At 40.9% G+C, this 12,619-nt stretch overlaps 1 protein-coding gene across 1 annotated transcript in view; it reads right to left on the bottom strand.

Moving 5' to 3' along the window:
* The window catches only part of SLC25A13 (solute carrier family 25 member 13), a 170,078-nt gene that overhangs the window by 112,776 nt on the left and 44,683 nt on the right, over positions 1 to 12,619 (bottom strand). The window lies entirely within an intron of this gene.

The following is a 12,619-nucleotide window of genomic DNA, read 5'->3' as shown; positions in this document are numbered from 1 at the left end:
CCACTATTTTGTATTTTAAATGTACAAATATTTCAATGATACATTGGGATAGTCCAAGTCTTGAGGATATAGAAGGAGAAAGAAAACAGAAGTGCTTTCCCATGTTTCACAGAACACTCAATTACTTCTAAAATCTTATAGAGAGAACACATTTTTATAGAAAGTAAGTGCTACAACGTTAACTCAGCTATTTCCCAGAATGTCACCTGATTATAATAATGCCACAAAGAAAGGAAAACTCTGGTGTGTTCATTACACGGTCTCTATGTCATTCACCATCCCAAAACACATCCTTCCGAACGCAGGGGAATATTCAGGAACGGCACGTATTACAGAAGAACACTTGCCCAGAACATTTTCTCCTCGGCTACAGAGTCTGTCTCACTGAGAATCTTGTGTGTGTGAGCAGGACCAGGGGCGGGTAGGGATGGCAAGGGAAACACATATGAGTGGAAGGTTCCTGGCTGGCCTCAAGGAGCTGACAGCCTGCTGGGGGAAGGAGAGGTAGTCGTGTGCACGTAACCCTGCCAGAACACGAGCTGAGTATCAAAAGTAAAAGATAAAGTATCAAGGGGCACAGAGGAGAAGTGATTTATTCTGCCTTAAGGAATAAATAAATAATAAATTAAGGAATAAATCTAAGGAAATTAAGGAATGCTCCACGAATCTGTGGCATTTAAAGAACAAATTTTAAAGCTGCAAAGATCTTAGAGATCAACTCCTTCCACCTCCTCGTTTTACTTTTGAGAAAACTATTAGAAGTTATGGCTCAGGCACAGTGAAACAATTGGCTTCTGGCATTTTGGCCTGAAAACCAAGTGTCCTGGTTCCCATTTGACCGAGACAGAATTCCAATCGGTATGGGAGGATGGAGAGAGGAGAGAAGGGTAGGGGGAGGACGATCCACACTGAGGAAAGAACTAAGTACAGAGGGGTGTGCTGTATTTAGAGAAGGACAAAGGTGTTACTGACCCTGCATCTAATGGTCCTGCCGAGTAAAAGAGTGGTTGAGCTATCATGCCAGCCACCTGTAAAGGCCTTTAAAGGCCAGTTATAGAATCCTGACCTTTTTTTTTTTTTTTGCAGGCAGTGAGAAGTCACTGGAGGTTTTTAGGGTTAATAAATACCAGGTTCATATCTTTATTTTAGAAAAGGAACGGCTGTGGAAGATGAATTTAAGAGGAAAGATGAGACGTGGAGAGACAGCCTGACAGCTAGAGACAGCAGGGGTCTAAACCAGAGCCGGAACACTAGGATTGGAGAAAGGGGAAAAGTGGAGAAATACAACTGAGGCAGGAATGACAAAACTTGGTAGCAATTGGAGGTCAGAGGCTGACAGCCAGAAAAGAGTTACTCCAAGACTTCTAACTTAGATAATTGAGTGGGATGATGACACCACCACCAAAGATAAAGAATAGAAAAGGAAAAAGAAGGGAATTGTGAGAGAGTAAGACCAATTCTAACCGTGTTAAATTAGAGATACCCATGGAACAGTGAAGTATGGTATCCAGCAGGAAGCCAAAAGGACTAGTGTGGACCTCAGGAGAAAGGTGAATATGGGGTTAAACTATGTCCCCCCAAAATCCACGTTGAAGTCCTAACCTCAGAATGCAATCGTTGCAAATGTAATTGGTTAAGATGAGATCCTACTGGAGTAGGGTGGGCACCCAATCCAAAATGACTAGAGTCCTTATGAAAAGGGGAAATCTGGACCCAGACGTGCACACGGGGAGAGCGCCACATGAAGATGAAGGCAGAGATCAGGGTGATGCTTCTACAAACCCAGGAATGCCGAAGATTGCCAGCAAACCACCCGAATGAAGCTAGGGAAGAAGCATGGAACAGGCCCTCAGAAGGAAGCAACCTTGCTAACACCTTGATCTCAGCCTCTGGAACTGTGAGACAATAAAATTCTTCGTTTTTTCTTTAAGCCACCTAGTTTGTGGTGCTTTGTTATGACAGCCCTAGCAAACTAATATTAATACATAGGCCAAGATTGGAAACACAGAACTAGGAGTTTTTAAACAAAGGGTACTTAATGCTGTGAATGAAACTGCCCAGAACCATTTCACTTAGGGATGCATGCTCGCCCAGCTCCAGACCACTGAAGCAGCCGCACAGAGGAGAAATGTGTTTCTGACTGGCTGCTTTCTTCTCGCCACCACTCCTCACACCCCAGGACCTCCTCAGAGCAGCACCAATAACCATACAGCCACACACTCATCAGCTGAACCTGCTGCCGGTTTATCAATCGATAAATTATCTCTGCATAGACGGTGGGTGAGTTAAGACGAATCACACAGTGTGTTATGTAGAACCAGGACGTTTCTTAAATTTAATGATCTGAATAAAGAAAGGCTTAAATACCAGAAAAAGAGAATCTCATCTCTCTCAAAATGGTAATGAGAAACCTGAAGGCCATCTATATCGGTGAACAAATCCTCCTCTGGCAATGTCATTGCGGTTTCATAACTGTAACTGGCCAATGAATGCTCTGGTATTTTAGGCATGTTACAGATACCAAAAAGGTATGTAATTTGGTAATCCTGTTAGATACAAGTATTATACATCTATGTAGGAGGTAGACAGATGAACTATGAAATCATAATGTTTTACTGTTCATCAAGATCATTTTGGATTTTCAAGGTAATCTGACTAGAAGGCTATCAGAATAATTATATAGTACTATATTCATTTACAGCGAGATATCTAAAAACATTTACATACGTATACATACTTTTTGTGTAAACAGTATTCCAGTCTTGCTTTACAGATTTAATGGGTATTAGCGTAAGTTACAACAAAGGATACCAGCTTAATCAAGTTCAGACCTGGCTGGTGAGCTCACTTAGTTCCTTTTCCGCCCTCAACTTCCCAAACTTCTTTGACAATGTTAGATGCCCTCTAAAATAAATCACACAACTCTGATGAGCTCTGCATCTAGCATCTAAGAGGAACAGTCATGATATGACACTAAGGCTCACCTACAGCAACTAATAGTGCGATACGGGTCAGCTGACATGGAAGCAAACACAGAAGTCACATTTTCACAGGCCTACACCACTCAAGATTAGGGGACATACTGACACAAAAACAGAAATATAGATCAATGGAACAGGATAGAAAGCCCAGAGATAAACCCATGCACATATGGTCACTTTATTTTTGATAAAGGAGGCAAGAATATACAATGGAGAAAAGGCAGCCTCTTCAATAAGTGGTGCTGGGAAAACTGGACAGCTACATGTAAAAGAATGAAATTAGAACACTCCCTAACACCATGCACAAAAATAAACTCAAAATGTATTAAAGACCTAGGGCTTCCCTGGTGGCGCAGTGGTTGAGAGTCCACCTGTCGATGCAGGGGACACAGGTTCATGCCCTGGTCCGGGAAGATCCCACGTGCTGCGGAGCGGCTGGGCCCGTGAGCCATGGCCGCTGAGCCTGCGCATCCGGAGCCTGTGCTCCGCAACGGGAGAGGCCACAACAGTGAGAGGCCCACGTACCACAAAAAAAAAAAAAAAAAAAAAAAAAAATGTATTAAAGCCCTAAATGTAAGGCCAGACACTATAAAACTCTTAGAGGAAAACATAGGCAGGACATTCTATGACATAAATCACAGCAAGATCCTTTTTGACCCACCTCCTAGAGAAATGGAAATAAAAACAAAAATAAACAAATGGGACCTAATGAAACTTAAAAGCCTTTGCACAGCAAAGGAAACCATAAACAAGACCAAAAAACAACCTTCAGAGTGGGAGAAAATATTTGCAAATGAAGCATCTGACAAAGGATTAAATTCCAAAATTTACAAGCAGCTCATGCAGCTCAATATCAAAGAAACAAACAACCCAATCCCAAAATGGGCAGAAGACCTAAATAGACATTTCTCCAAAGAAGACATACAGATTGCCAACAAACACATGAAAGGATGCTCAACATCACTAATCATTAGAGAAATGCAAAGAAAAACTACAATGAGGTATCCTCTCACACCAGTCAGAATGGCCATTATCTAAAAATCTACATACAATACATGCTGGAGAGGGTGTAGAGAAAAGGGAAGCCTCTTGCACTGTTGGTGGGAATGTAAATTGATACAGCCACTATGGAGAACAGTATGGAGGTTCCTTAAAACACTAAAAATAGAACTACCATACGACCCAGCAATCCCAATACTGGGCATATACCCTGAGAAAACCATAATTCAAAAAGAGTCATGTACCACAATGTTCACTGCAGCTCTATTTACAATAGCCAGGACATGGAAGCAACCTAAGTTTCCATCAACAGATGAATGGATAACGAAGATGTGGTATATATATACAATGGAATATTACTCAGCCATAAAAAGAAACAAAACTGAGTTATTTGTAGTGAGGTGGATGGACCTAAAGTCTGTCATACAGAGTGAGGTAAGTCAAAAACAGAAAAACAAATACCGTATGCTAACGCATATATACGGAATCTAAAAAAAAAAAAAAAATGGTTCTGAAGAACCTAGGGGCAGGACAGGAATAAAGACGCAGACGTAGAGAATGGACTTGAGGACACAGAGGGGGGAACGGTAGGCTGGGACTAAGTGAGAGAGTGGCATGGACATACATACACTACCAAATGTAAAATAGATAGCTAGTGGGAAGCGGCCACATAGCACAGGGAGATCAGCTTGGTGCTTTGTGACCACCTAGAGGGGTGGGATAGGGAGGGTGGGAGGGAGATGCAGGAGGGAGGAGAGATGGGGATATATGTATATGTATAGCTGACTCACTTTGTTATAAAGCAGAAACTAACACACCATTGTAAAGCAATTATACTCCAATAAAGATGTTAAAAAAAAAAAAGTACATCTATGAGAAAGTGCACAAACCAGTGGGAAAAAAAAAGATCAGGGGAGAGTAGGTTTCCAGCTACTCTATTTCATGGTTCTGACATGAGCAGAGATTTTTTTTAAGCAAGTCATTTTTGTTCTCCAAACCACCAGAGCTATTGTTCTTCTGAAAGCCATTTATGACAGCAGCTACGTTACAAGTCCTTTAAAGTGTCGGTAAAACAGCTACAGCACTACATACTGCAGTCACATACTGAGCCAAGGAGGAAAGGATTAAAAGTGGAGTGCCTCTGGACATTATGCTTAGGATGACGTAAGATTACATGTCTACTACAGACAGAGGACAATACTAGAAGGATACATACCAAAATGATGTCAGTGCTTTTTACATTAGCATAACTGTAGGCTTCCTTCCCCGCCCCTTCTCAACTTTGCAAGGGAAAGCTCTCAGCCTGGAAAGACTTATAACAGAGAATATAGATGGAAAATTACGATATTATAGAAAAAATGGTAGGTAATATAAGAACTGGAGATAAATTACTCCACAAATTCAGAGGAGGGAAAGATTATTGTTATACTGAGGAAAAGGAGGAGATGGAGAAAGTCTGTGAAATTAGGAACACATGACATCAGAGGGAAGATGTGACCATGCGGTCATGTAACGTCAGTCTTGTAAAAGAGGGGAGATGATCAAGTAGAGATGGCAGGTGGGGAAAGGAAAGGCCATTGACTCCAATTCAGCGCCTGCTCTATGTGCTGAGCACAGGCCAGTGCTGGGAACACATAGATGAAAAGTGCAATTTCTGCCCCAAAAAACGGGAGGTCTGGGGGAGTAGACGGTGAGCCAGGAACCAAGGAAGGAAGGCTGGAGATGAAGAGCCACAAGAAGTGCAAGTGTGCTGGAGGGAGGGCAAGCACAAAGGAAGGTATGGAGTTCATAATGGCAGACGAAATCTGGAACTTTCAGTGACATGATGAATTTGTGCTTCAGACCCTTCAATCTGGCAGAGGAGAGTTAAATGAACTGGAGGGAGAAGAGCCTGGAGTTGGGGAGATTGTTGGTTGAATCCAGGGAAGAATCATGAAGATCTGAAGGAGAAAGAAAGGCTCCTTATGACAAGGGGATCGAAGTTTATGGCGCTACACTCTCCGGAGGACAATCCAACAATGCAGCAAGAGTCTTGTTAACGCCCACACTCCTTGACAGCACAATCGCACTTCCAGGAATTTACCCTAAAACACCATCAGTGAATGTGTGCAAACTTTTCTCTACAGGAATGTTCAAGCAGCATTGTGGATAAAAGTGAAAACAACCTCAATATGCAACAATTCATGACTGATTAAATAAAGGACCATTCATACACTGAGAACTGTCCAACCACTACAAACTGCAATAAACAAATTCATGTTATTACATACAAAATTGGTTACACAAATGTATGTAGAAAACAAGCCCATTTTGTGAAAAATAGACAAAAATGGTATCTTATACACACACACAAAGAGTTTGAAGGATGAACACCAAAGAGTTAGTCATGGGTGTATCTCCAGGTAGTTAAAATATTAGAAATTTAAGGTTTTTTCTTTTTGCTTGTCCACATTTTCTAATCTTTTCAATAACACACATATTGAATTATTTGTGTAGTAAGAAAGAGAATAAAAATTTCTATGAAACAAAACAGCAAGCACCTTAAATTTGGGTAGTGGCAGAAGGACTGAACAAAATGGGTGGGGGTGGGGAGAGCTGAAAAAAGAAGCAAACAGTTGAAAGACTCACACTCACTCTGGCCATCCAAGGTGGATAAGCTCCAGTTCTCTTCCTCCCTGCTGTTGCTTACTCTCGCTCAGCAATGGCTTGTACCCTGTGTGGTCCCTCTCATCTCCCGCCTGGCTCCCATCTCCAGGCCAACTCCGTGGCTATGAAAGTTTAAGCAACTGCACGTAAGGAACTGATCTGTTTAGACTTTAGGAAGTTTGGTAATAGACAGTGCAGCATATCAAAATCCAATTACCACTTTGACTTAAGGTTCCTAACCATAAGAGTGCTTCACAAAAATAACTCCTTATAACCTTCTTCCGTGTGTTACAACAAAAGCCAAACAGCTGTCCAGGAATAATGGCAGAGATAAAAGTAAAATCTAACTCCAAAAACTGGGTTCCAACCACCAGACCACCCAGGTTCAAGTATCTGTGAATGTCAAGCGAAAAAAAACAAAAACAAAAAAAACAAAAACAGAACTGGGCTCTCCTGTGATGGCCAGTTTATCAAAACAGTTTTGGCCTCCATGACTTTAACATCTTTAATAGCTTTGGGGGGTTTCCAGTTCTTTTATCTCCCTCCCAAATGCCCTGGAAATATGCATTGTTCAGGGCCCCAAACATATACGTACCCCGCACTTATCATACGCCAGGCAATGCCCTAGGCGCTAAGGGTACTATGAAAATGACTAAGATTAACAGAATCCATGTCCTCAAGGAGTTCCATTCCAGTGGAGAAGGCAGACAATGAGCTCAAACATACCTACATAAAGATGAGATGGTTCTAGATCAGGTAACTGCTGTGTAGAGGACAAAATTGAGAAATACATTAAGATGGTGCCTCTTAGCCCCAGCGAGCCTATTTAATGGGTATGAGGAGGGATCAGAGCAACCATCCGTTTTTTTTGTTGTTGTGTTTTTTTTTTTAACTTTCCACCCAGCCAAGCTTGAGAATGATGGGGATAGGTGGTGAGGAAATGCCTCTTGGGGGGTGGCATTAAGATCTGAATGATGAAAAGGAGGAAGCACGGGAAGATCTGGAGCAAGGGTATTCTGGTGGAAGAAACCTCAGTGTGAGGTCTGGACCTACGACCAGCCAACCCTGCCAAGTTCCATGGCACAGGGAGACACCTGAGTGGCTGGAGAGTAGAGGGGTGGGGGGCAGGGAGAGAGATGGGGATGAAGGAGGGTGCAGGGCATACAGGCTGTGTGGATTTCATTCCAAGCACACATGGGAAACAGCCATGTTGGAGGGTTTTATGCAGGGGGATGATGTGAGCTCCTGGAAAGAACACTCAGGAAACCCTGGAGCACGAGTACAGTTGGAAGTGGCTGCAGTGGGTGGGACCGGGGTCATAGCAGGAGAGAGAAAAACAGAAGTGATCAAATCCAGGATACGCTCTCTAGACAGAGCTGGGGGGCTTGTCCTAGAAGTCAAAGCACAGAGCTTTTAAAGCCCAGGAGCGCATCAGGTGTGCCCTTGGGATGCCTGGTGGCCTGCAGCCGCCAGAGAAGCACAGACTCTGAGGCCTCGAAGTTACTGAGGTTACAAAAACCGCGACTTAGGCAGATGATGAAAGAGGTCATAAATAAAGATTTTATTTAATATTCCAGTTGACGGTCAGTGAGCAAACAAACTAAGCCTCAACGGCCCTAATTATGTAAATTTAACGCAACTGTTCTTAACACATTCTAGAAAGAGACAATGAGTTATTACCTCATTTTATATTCTAAAAACCATCAGTAATAAGGTAAAAAGAGGCTCGAGTTGTAGTTTTCCCTTGCCTAACGGGCAGCATGATCTTGCTGGGCAAGTTGGAGCAGACCCCCTTTCCTGATCTCTTACAGGTGCTCTCTCCAGTGCTTTTCACGCTACAATCCCATTTTCTTCTGTCTTCAGTCAGAGGGAGGATCCGTGTCCAGCCTGCCTCCGGCACCGGCCTGGCGTTCCCAGGAGTGCATCTGTCCTGAGGCCAGCTGGATTCCTCAGCCCTACCATGCATTCAGGTTCAAATCTCACTGCAGCGTTCGCCAAGGGGCTATTTAAATTCATTGGCTCCAATGAAATCTGACAGACTGAATATTGTTCAAACAAGCAGGCTACTGACTGGCTTTAAAAACCTATTAAAGATTTTATTAGCAATTTTACTGTATTGTTATCATGAATTTAGCTTATAAATACCACCTCTGCATATATCACTGCTCCCATATTGCCAAAAGAAGATAAATATAAAGGCTCTTGTAATTACGAGCTTAACTCGGTGAGTGATATGCCCATGCTTCCAGATCTACCTGTCTGGCCACTGCTTTGCAGTTCATTTCAAACAGTACTTGAGCTGCCCAAGGCGGACTGTGCCAACTGCTGGCATTTATACAGGGTGTTCGTCTACCTCTAACACTTTCTTCCTTATCAGCGGGATCAAACGTGTCGAGCAAGTATGATCCATCCCCGTTCTACTTCACTTTTGCTAATAGTTCTCTCAATTACACACTGAAAAGTGTCTTTCACCTACACATGCTCTACACCCCATTGCTTCTTTCCTTCCCTGTTAAATAATACCGCCCAAGAACTTCAGGAGAATCTGTCCCTGTGTCCAGCCACCTCCCCCAACCTCCCATCTTTTAACTTTGAGTTATAAAAAAGCTTTAATCATGAACAATCCCCACAAGAGTGAGGCTGCATCAAGGAAAACAACCACCACAGGCTTTTTAAAACTAGAAACAAATCATATTCTCTATCTCTATAAGACTCTATCCTGTTATTTCTTAAATATATCATTATTTTTAAAAAGTACCTAAAAAAAGCTATCTTATATTACATTGTTCCTATTCTGAATAATTACCAATATTGAGCTCAGTAATATGTACCACAGATACTCTTTATTACATCATGGGGTAAACAGCATTTTGAGATCTACCCAAAGACTTGGGTTTTTGTTAATAGAAAAGTGTACTCTGTCGGTAGGAATGTAAATTGGTGCAGCCACTGTGGAAAACAGTACGGAGGTTTCTCAAAAACTTAAAAATAGGGCTTCCCTAGTGGCGCAGTGGTTGAGAGTCCACCTGCCGACGCAGGGGACACAGGTTCGTGCCCCGGTCCGGGAAGATCCCACATGCCGCAGAGCGGCTGGGCCCGTGAGCCATAGCCGCTGAGCCTGCACGTCCGGAGCCTGTGCTCCAAAACGGGAGAGGCCACAGCAGTGATAGGCCCGTGTACCGCAAAAAAAAAAAAAAAAAAAAATTAAAAATAGAACTACCATGTGACCCAGCAATTCCACTCCTGGGTATATATCTGAAGAAAAAGAAAACACTAATTCGAAAAGTTACATGCACCCCAATATTCATAGCAGCATTATTTACAATTGCCAAGATATGGAAGCAACCTAAGTGTCCATCAACAGATGAATGGATAAGGAAGAGGTGAGATATACACACACACACACTCACACAAATATACATACACAGTGAAATACTACTCAGCCATAAAAAAGAATGAAATTTTGCCATTTGCAGCAACATGGATGGACTTGGAGGGTATTATGTTAAGTGAAATAAATCAGACAAATAAAGACAAATACTGTATGATACCACTTATATGTGGAATATAAAAAATACAACAAACTAGTGAATATAACAAAAAAGAAGGAGACTCAACAGATATAGAGAACAAACCAGTGGTTACCACTGGGGACAAGGAAGGGGTGAAAGGCAATATAGGGGTAGGGGATTCAGAGGTACAAATTATCACGTAAAAATTAAGCTACACAGATATACTATACAACACAAGGAATACAGCCAATATTTTATAATAACTATAAAAATAAAATGCATACAAAGTTACTAAAAACACTATGAGCAACTCATTTTAAATTGGAGATTGCCTTTAATGGGGGAAAAAGTTGAAAAGGAGAAAGACCAGTGGTGAAAAAAGGGAGAAGTAGTTATAAATCATACTGGAAAATCCACTTGGGTAAGCAAAGTAGATTTTTTTTTTTTTTTAAATCTAGGTTCCCTAGATCTTCCCTTACTCTTTCAAGGCTGGATGAGAAGGCTTTCAACATTATTAAAATGGCAAATGCCAAAAAATAAAAATAAATTTTTAAAAAAGGGACTTCCCTGGTAGTCCCGTGGTTAAGACTCCATGCTTCCAGTGCCGGGGGCATGGGATCCCTGGTCGGGGAACTAACATCCCACATGCTGTGCAGAGCAGCCAAAAATAAATAAATAAATAAAAATGAAAATAAATAAAATGGCAAATGAAGAAGGATAACGGGGAGATAAACTGCAGATAAGCCCGATAAATCAGTAACTGGAAAGCCAGCAGGCAAGTAAATTTGTTAACTAGCATTTTTTAAGGACCACCGTACACTGGCCTATCACTGCATAAAGTAGCAGGTTAGCTGTTAGATTGCCACTGGAAACCAGTTACATACTTTAAATGCTTCCCATAGAGTACATGCTGCCAAACCCTTTGCATATCTGACTTCAGTCTCCAGTTTGATTAGTTTAGAGCCGAAAAACACAAAAGCGCCCAGCACTCCAGAGACTATGTGAGTACCTACGGCACAGTAGACCGCTCAAGGAACAATCTTCGCAGGCCCGTACTATCTATGGGTGTTCTTTGCCCAAATGACATTTTAAAACACCAAAAATTGATTGAGTTAAATCATTTTGTAATCGGAACACAGTGCCTTTCTCAATGCGTTTTTCTGAAACTGAAGCAAGGTGACGATGATTAAAATGATATTCGGAAACAAGTAAGAAGCATCTAAATAAGCACAGACACACAAAAAGTGACAAGAGCAAATGTGCTACTGTCTCACATCTGCCAATGCAGTAACTGTCCAGCTAGGCACTCTGACTAAAAAGCAGTAAACTAAAATTTTAAAAAATACATGAAGTCAAGTTTTACTGACTGCCCTTTGAAAAAAACATTATCAGTTACTCAAATATTTTAACATTTTCTTTCACTTATAAAACTTACATTATGGATACACGCAAAAACCTTTTTTGATGTGATCAGAACATAAGCCCTTAGCAAGCAAAAATTCAATGACTGAAATAGCCTTTACCATATTTTTTTAAATAAAATTATTTATGGTGTGGCCAAAAGAAATAGAAGGACATAGGCTTGAGCCAGAATATCACACGCACACAAAAAAAGCCAACATTAATATCTGCTGTGCCAGCTGAATTCAAATTAACCCAATTTTACATGTTAATTAAACCAGCTATTTTCTTCTTATTGTATTTTTGCTTCTTAAATAGTAGAGTCTACAAGTGGTTCCCAACAGACTTGTTCCAATAACAATGACGTATTCATTTACTCCTATTATGACCATACAATACAGTAACTGAGCAGTAATTTTTCACAGTCAATTACATGTGTGGTTCTTTATGCTTAAAAATGCTGAAATAATGTATACTACAGAGCCATATGCCTGAATCTCTAGTCTGCCTGAGGCAGTTGCCTGGGTAACACATTTTCTCTTTGGTTTAGCATAACCCTTCGTTGAATATCATTAGGTGTCATTAAATAGCAAACATGAACATGAACTTCAATACACTACTTAGATAGAGTCATTTTACACATGTAAACAGAGTGCTCCATCATTTATAAGAAGCTTAAAATAGATTATGATTTTCTGTATTTAAGACCATGAAAAAGAAATCTTAAAAGTGCCTACGTGTTGATTCCAAATTGAATTTGCAGAAATTTCTCTTATATTAACAAGAGAACTCAGACCAAGTTTCAGGGGCAACACTTCTCATCTATATAGTCATAATATTTCAGTGCAAGCAAAGAAGGCTTAGGTTTTTAAATTTTACTTTAAATTTACTCAAAGTTATAAAATAACTGCATCAATTCCATCTCAGACCGTCAAATACTTTTACTCTCATTTCTAACAAGGAGAGAGAAAGCACTCAAGTTCGGTAACAAAATTAATTTAAAGCATAAGATCCTTAAAAATCAAGGCACATAGTAAGAAAGAAAAAGTATGGGATAAATCATGCACTATCTAAAATATT

The sequence above is a fragment of the Phocoena phocoena genome, chromosome 9 (assembly GCF_963924675.1).
Source record: "Phocoena phocoena chromosome 9, mPhoPho1.1, whole genome shotgun sequence".
In the NCBI taxonomy this organism is placed as follows: Eukaryota; Metazoa; Chordata; class Mammalia; order Artiodactyla; family Phocoenidae; genus Phocoena; species Phocoena phocoena.
This window is presented reverse-complemented; position numbering and strand designations above follow the sequence as displayed.